Raw genomic sequence first — 7,265 nt, forward strand, 5'->3', positions numbered from 1 at the left:
TTACACATCAGTTTACCTTTCCAGAGCTTTTCATGCCTTCTAATCTTAACATCATGAGAGCAGAACCTGCTGTCTTCCCTGTGTTACCTCTCTATACCTCCTACTGGCTTTCTTCTCCTTGCAAATCCCAAGATTTGCAAGGGATGCTCTGAGCTCCTCCAGGTCTGTTAGTTCCCTTTTGTGCTGCTGATGCCTGCAGGCTCTCAGCAGCTTCCTGAGCTGTCAGTCCTACCTAACAGATCTATGGTGGAGACCCCACCACTGTGCCTCAAAAAGAGACATACATGTACATATATATATATATATGTGCATATAAAAGTGTTTTCAAATAATGTTGGAACACCTATATCCAGCATTCACTGAAATACATTTGAAATTTACTTCAAACACCAAGTATTCTAATTGTCAGGAGGATGCAGATGGTTCTGAACACAGCTCAAAACTTTAAGGAGAGCAAATGCTAGCTGTTCTGTTTTAATTTCAAAAAATCATTCACACTCTTAATGCCAACAGAGCTATCTGAAAAGCTGCCACAAGGTGGTACCACAGTATTTTATAAGATTTTGAAGTTATTGTATTAAAACAACTCTTAATATAGGTGCAGTGTAAAATAGATGTGGATCCAAAAGAGTGTGGTTGTGGGGTTTTTTGTTTGTTTGTTTTGGGTTTTTCTTTTTGAAATAAGGCCCCTTTGTGCTACAGAAGGGCGCTCTGCAGAATTTGAATCTGCTCCTACAAAGGCACCAGCAGTTGGGTCTGTTTGACAGCAGTGATTCAACAGGGTACCAGTGTTTGCAATGTGCTTTCCAGAGTAATTATGAAGGATAGATTGTTTAGGTGCTGAAAGTTAAGCAGATTAAATATTTTCCTAATAATAATAATAATATCTGCCTAAGTAAACAAATTAATCTTGACGTATGTCTTAAGTTTTCTCCTTCCTTCTCCCATGTTAGTCACTGTAACATTTTCCAGTTCTTTGGCAGGGACAATTATGCTGAACTGTATAAAGATATTCTCCTGAAAATGCCAGGATATTTAAGTGTCAAGGAAACAGAAAACCTGGGCAGATTTGCTGTGTGGGAATAAATCACCAACTCTGTGTCTCCTGTGGGGTCAGTATCCAACTGGTGGGGTCAATATGCAGCTGAAGTATGGGCTGAAACAAAATATTTAGTAATGGAAGTCCATCAGCTGTGCCAGTGGGGATTTCTTCTCTGGTCCATTATCTACCTAGTATTCCAGTGAGTATCCAGTGTCATGGGAGTTTCTTGTCCTTTCCCTTGGAATCAACAAGGAAGAAAACCTCATAGGGCCTCAGTCTGTATCATGTAGCTGTAAGCCCATCACTCTGGTCCTTTGAATTACGTTCCATGTGACAAGACAGATCATGTCTTCTGGTTTTATGCTACTTTAACATGCATGGTTCATGTCTCCTTGACTGAGAGACTATATTTATGCTCCTCTCTAGTGTATCTTCATAAATTAGACCCCTGTTGCCCTCATTACCTGGACATTGAGTTCCTGCTGATTCACTTATATCCTTCAGATAACTTCAGGGGTCTCTGATTTCAAAATGCCAATGCATGGAAATTTTAGATAGCAACAGTTCTCTCCCTGTTGAATACTAATAGGGTTTGGAAAAAGAAATGAGCCCTAAATAGGTCCAGACTGAAATGTTCAAGGGCTGTATTGAATTCTAGGACTGTGTATGGGTCTGTAGGTTCAGATTCATCTGTACTGCTTTCGACCCTTGAAGTGAATCTCAGTGCAGTGGGTTGTGCTTAAGGCAAGGCCATGTCCCTGGAATTTGATTTCTGGACTCTGTACTTTAGTTGCAACATAAAGGAGCGTTGTATAAATATTATCTATTGGCTCAGAGCTTTGAGAGGTGGTTTTGATGAGAGTTAATACGTACATGTGAATAAATGAGCTCTCATACCAAGGCACACAGTGTTTTTCAAGGATATTGCTTAGCTATCACCTGCCCAAGGGGCTGCATTTCAAGCTGTCTTCCCTCAGTTTTATTGGATTAACATTTATAGAGCTTTATAAAGCAATCTAAAGCATTTATATTTCTCTGTCATTATCCTGCTGCTGCTGTGCAGCTTCTCTGCAATTACATTGTACCCACCTCCCTTTTTAATGCCAGTGGATTCCATTTGCATATGAATTTCCTTCGCTTTTATATAATTGAAGAATTTTAAAAAGATCTCTAATTGTCTGTAATTGCTTTTGCCATTCCTCTTTTTTTCATGTGGACTGTCAACAGAAGATCAATTCCTCCATTGACTTTAAATACATAATTAATGAAAAGTGGACAGTAATACAAAATAATATTGAAATATATAACAAAAATAAGATGCAAGATACAATTTTTTTAATATAATAAAACCAGACAATTTTGTAGCACAGACTGCAATGCTTCTGTAAACACTTTAGTAAGCAACAGCTCTTTGGTAATTGAAATCTAGCAGACAATGCCTATTCATAAAACCCTGTTTACACTGAGGACAGTTAAGTACTAATTCATATTTCCATCCATTCTAAGAGGAGGCAAAACAAACAAACCACTCCCTTTGTTTAAGAAAAAAAAAAAAGTGTTTGTTTTTGCAATTATTAAACCCACAGATACAGTTGACCCAAAAATGCATTTTCAGGCTATAAAATAATAACGATGGTAGTAATTTGTTTTCATTAATTCACTTCACAGAAACCTGTGGAGCTTTATAGAGGACCAGATAAACATTTTCTTAAAACTAGAATCCTCTCTTTGTGTTCTCCTTTACCATTCCTCTAATTCTAATTTCAGTTCAGTATCCAGACTTATTACCTCATCATACATGACAAAAAAGAAAGTGTTATTCCTAATAAGATGGGAGAAAAAGCTTGGAGAATTACCATTAAAAGTTGAATGCAATCAGCAATCATATTTTTAATATATCAAATTATCCTGTATTAAAATTTATTCCAAAATGCAATTTTGCTGTGAAAACCAACGTATTCCTGGCAAATGGCATTGTCACTGCAGAGAAATCTACATAAAGTGTGAGAATAATTGAAAAATGGCATAAATATCAGAAAATGTAAAGTATGATCCAAGTACAGCGTGTTCGAATAATTTCTGTCTCAGAAGATGTGATTTCTAACACTGACTCACTATCAACAGTGAAAAACATTTGAGACTGTAAAAGGTGTATTAATGAGTCTGTCTAGTTTGGAATATGTTGTACTTTCCACTTGACATGAAAAGATATCATGTCACAAAAACCCCTTTTATGCCATGTAACAAGCCACACTTTTCATTTTATCCTACTGTAAAGCTCAACTCTGGAAAGAAATTCAATAAATACAGAGCTTTTCACTAGTGCAATTTTATCTCATTACAACAGGCAAGATGATTGCATCGAGATCAAAATCCAGTCCATTTGTTCTGGAAATTAAATTCAAATCAATTTGAAACTGTTCATATTGTATAGTTGCTGATGATATCTCAAGGCAAGCGATTGCACTGTGCAAATTTAGAATAGGCTTGAAGCAAGATTGGTACCTTCACAGCTTGGGTAAAAAAAAAAAAAAGGAGACAGAATGCAGAACTTGAAAATATACCAGTAATACAAGCAGCAGTGTCATTCTATCAGATAAATTGCCATGTCCTAGTTTATGTCATGTCACTTTGTAGCGTCAAGAGCATTTCAAAAGTTCTCTATTCTCAGCTCATTCAGCCTGCATTTGCCTATGCATCTTCTCCATTGAATATAATGTTTTAAATAACAAACTAGTTCAGCCTTTCAAAGGACTTTCCCCTGTTCTGTGATACAAAGGATGAGCTTTCTTGAGTTTGTGATATTTATACTTCCTTACTTTTTTTATAATTTCCCCTTGAGGTCTGAGTATTTACTTGGGTTAGTGGCAGAAATATCTATTAACTAGATAAGAAGAACTATTAATAACGTTATTTATGTGTAGTGGTGGTTTAAAGACTCTGTAGCCGTAGTTAACACAGTGCAGTTAATTCTATATTTTGGAGGGATAAAAAAATTATTGATTTTTAGTATGACTCTTTTTGCTACTGGAATTTGGTGAAGAATTGAAAAGTGAATACACTGCAGCTCACCAAAGAGCTTCAGCCTTGGGATGATTGACCAGTGTGGGAGACTGGGCTGGGTGATCTCCCTGTATTCCCTTGCTGTATTCCCTGTGCTGTGGAGGCATGGAGGTGTTTCTGCCAGCAAAAGTTGATTTTTATCCAAAATGCCAAATCATATATCTTCATTATTCCTTCTATTTCAGTTTTGTCCTCTCTGCTAAAATACAGTATTTAGAAGCATAGCATATTTGAAATTATTCAAGAAACAACTTATTTATGGTTTTCCCCTCCCCTTTTCTTTTCTGGTTTATGAGCCTGTAAGTTATAATCACTGTATTAGGAAAAAAAATGTTTTCCCTGCGGTTTTTACTGAGTGCTTGCTTTTGTTTGTCTTTCCAAGACTGTTATGCATAGTAGGGAAACTATTCATAGAAGTAAAAATAACCTCCATGCAAAGCTAAAGGGAAACAGATATGGATTGAGAGACAAATCCAGCTCTACTCATTTTATATGTAAATAACCAAAGCCATGCAATATGGGAGAAAAAAATTACAAGGCACTGTCTGATTTAGTCCAGAGAAATTATGACACTGCATCTAGAAACCATAGCAACAATATAAAAAAAATAAGACTGGGGAGCATTTGATCTTGTATTGTCTTATTTTTCTCACTAAAGATCAAAGCATCCAGGACCTCCTTTGAAATATGGAGTAATACCTTCAATCTAATTTCCAGGCCCTAATATTATAGAAGTTGAAAAGCTGGGGGAAAATGGAAAAGAAACTTTTCTGGGAGGTGGTTTTTTTTTTTTTTCCCCTCAAAATGAGCAGCTCCAGAATACTTAAAGTAGAGCTTTTAGTGATAATTTTAGTGCTGCTTGTCAGTTCATCAAAATGCTTTCTGTTACTAAATGAGTATATCAAATTATTTCAAAATTAACCAGATCAGACAATTAGTGTTTCCAGGCAGCGTAGAGACTGCATCTCATGCTGTATCGACTGAATGAAGGTGAATATGCATGAGGATCTCTTTTTCATTACTCAGTTTAATTTTTCCTTAATGAACATGAGCTGCTTCTTGAGTTACACAAGACCTTTAATCCGTGTCAACAACCATGACACTGCCTCTTTTCATGGGTTTTTTCCCCCTCTTGTTTTTCAGTAAACTGAAAGGCAGGAAGTCTACTTCATTTTTCATATCCATAATGTGCTTTAAAGCTCCACCAGCACTGCAGAGTGTAATTATAATCAAGAAATGAAGACATTATGCTGATTTCAGTGGTTTAATTTATCAGTCTCTTATTTGCAGGAGCCAAATTATATATGATAGGTTTCCCTTCCTTACATGTAACAGATGTCTAAAATGCCTAGATGTAGCAAGTAGTCTTCCCCAAAAAATTCAATTTTTGTTTTTTGGTTAAAAATGGCTAATTTTAGCCTCTTCAGAATTTGTGGAAATTTTATATATCTAGTTCAGACTGGATTATGTTCTCTTGCATCTGATCTAACACCCACATAGGGCCCTTCCCCTGGCTTATGTACCTTCATTCACATGATTTCACACAAGCTGGAGCATTCTTAAAGATGTGTGGTATAGAGGGAAGATAAAAATCAACCGTGTCATGAGCCAGCTTTGACGTAAATCTGTAGGGAAGTTGTGAAACTGAGTGTTTTCTAGCTGCTGCTTGCTGGAGTAGTTTGAACACACCTGTATGACTTGGGTTTGGATAAACTGCAGCGGCTGTTGAAGCTGTTACTGGCTCTTTCCATGACTGAATTTCTTTTCAAAAACTACATCCTCTAAAAGAGCTGAGGGGGGTCAAGAATCACCCATAGACATCTCCTCAAGAGAGAGATCTTTATTCTCAGAAAATGAGGCTAGTTTAAGAAGAGTCCCACAGCCCTAAGGGTTGGTGAGAGCTCAAGGAGGCAGAGGATGAGCAGGGTGTCCGTGTGCCATGGGGTCAGATCTCTGGGGTCTGACATCAGTCCAAAGGCCTTGGGAAAGCCTTGCACTGAAGTCTGCTCATTGAAAATCCCCTCAAAACAAAAACCAAAACAAAAAAATTCAGAACCAAAAGTCTAGGAGGTTCTTGTGCAGACCCAGTAATGATGTGTCTTTGTTCAGGTACGTTTTTGCATTGTTGTGTCAGCAGAGAATTTTCTGACAAAACAGAAGATGCTGAGTCTTCATCTCTAATATGTACAGAAGAATTCTGAATTTAACAAACCTCTGCTAACACACGTAGGAGTCTCACAAATCCTGTCCACGACTGGAAATACACCTGGCTGCCTATAATTTGGGATCCTGTGCTTCAGAACAATCCTGATATCAGTCCTGTGCCAAGGAATACGTATGCATTTGTTATATTTATTTATATGCTCGTTATTTTATATATTACATAAATATGAAATATAATAATTTAATAAAACAAATACTATGTGACTTAAATTTTAAATCTGGGACAGTCCTGTCATTATGTGAGTGAGATGGATCTTGTGGGATCTATAAGTCTAGATGCTATTGGAGTGTTAGGATTGTCACTTCGTGAAGAAATTGAGGTCTGTTTGTTTGTTTGTTTTTTAAGAAATGTAGTATTCACTTTGCATTTATTTCTACCATTTCTATTTGGTAGGATTTTTTGGTAGGTCTGCCTTTTTGTGGTGAAAGAGATTGAGTCCTTTTAGCAAAGTTCAGTCTAAATCCTCTAAACCACACTTCAGCGCCTGGCCTTTTCTGTGTCAAATTATCAGAGCTCAGATGCTAAGCTGTGACATTTTTGGTGCTGTAGAAATGTGAAGCATCAGGTTTAGACCTAGAAAATAAAGAGAAATAGAGACTACTGACTCCCATCTTTCATATCTGTGTGTTTTCAGGTAGTTTCTGAAATAGATCTTGAATAATGCTTAAATGTTATGTTACAGAAATGTTCAGAAATTTGATTGATAAACTCCAAACCGCTGTAGGTTCTTTTGTTTAATTGTGTATGATACAGTGAGTGCTCTGAGGGTTTTAAAAACTAATTGTGAACGTGCATCCAATTACCCTTGGATTTATATGAATTTATGGTGCTCATTTATTTAAATTTTGTAAAGCATCTGAAACAGATTAATTAGTAAAAGTGTGAAAAGGCTTGATCAACAGCAAAAGTTTAATTAACTTTGTCAATTAAAAGTAA

The sequence above is a fragment of the Empidonax traillii genome, unplaced genomic scaffold (genome assembly GCF_003031625.1).
Source record: "Empidonax traillii isolate 1590-97213 ecotype Southwest subspecies unplaced genomic scaffold, ASM303162v1 scaffold923:size341358, whole genome shotgun sequence".
Lineage (NCBI taxonomy): Eukaryota > Metazoa > Chordata > Aves > Passeriformes > Tyrannidae > Empidonax > Empidonax traillii.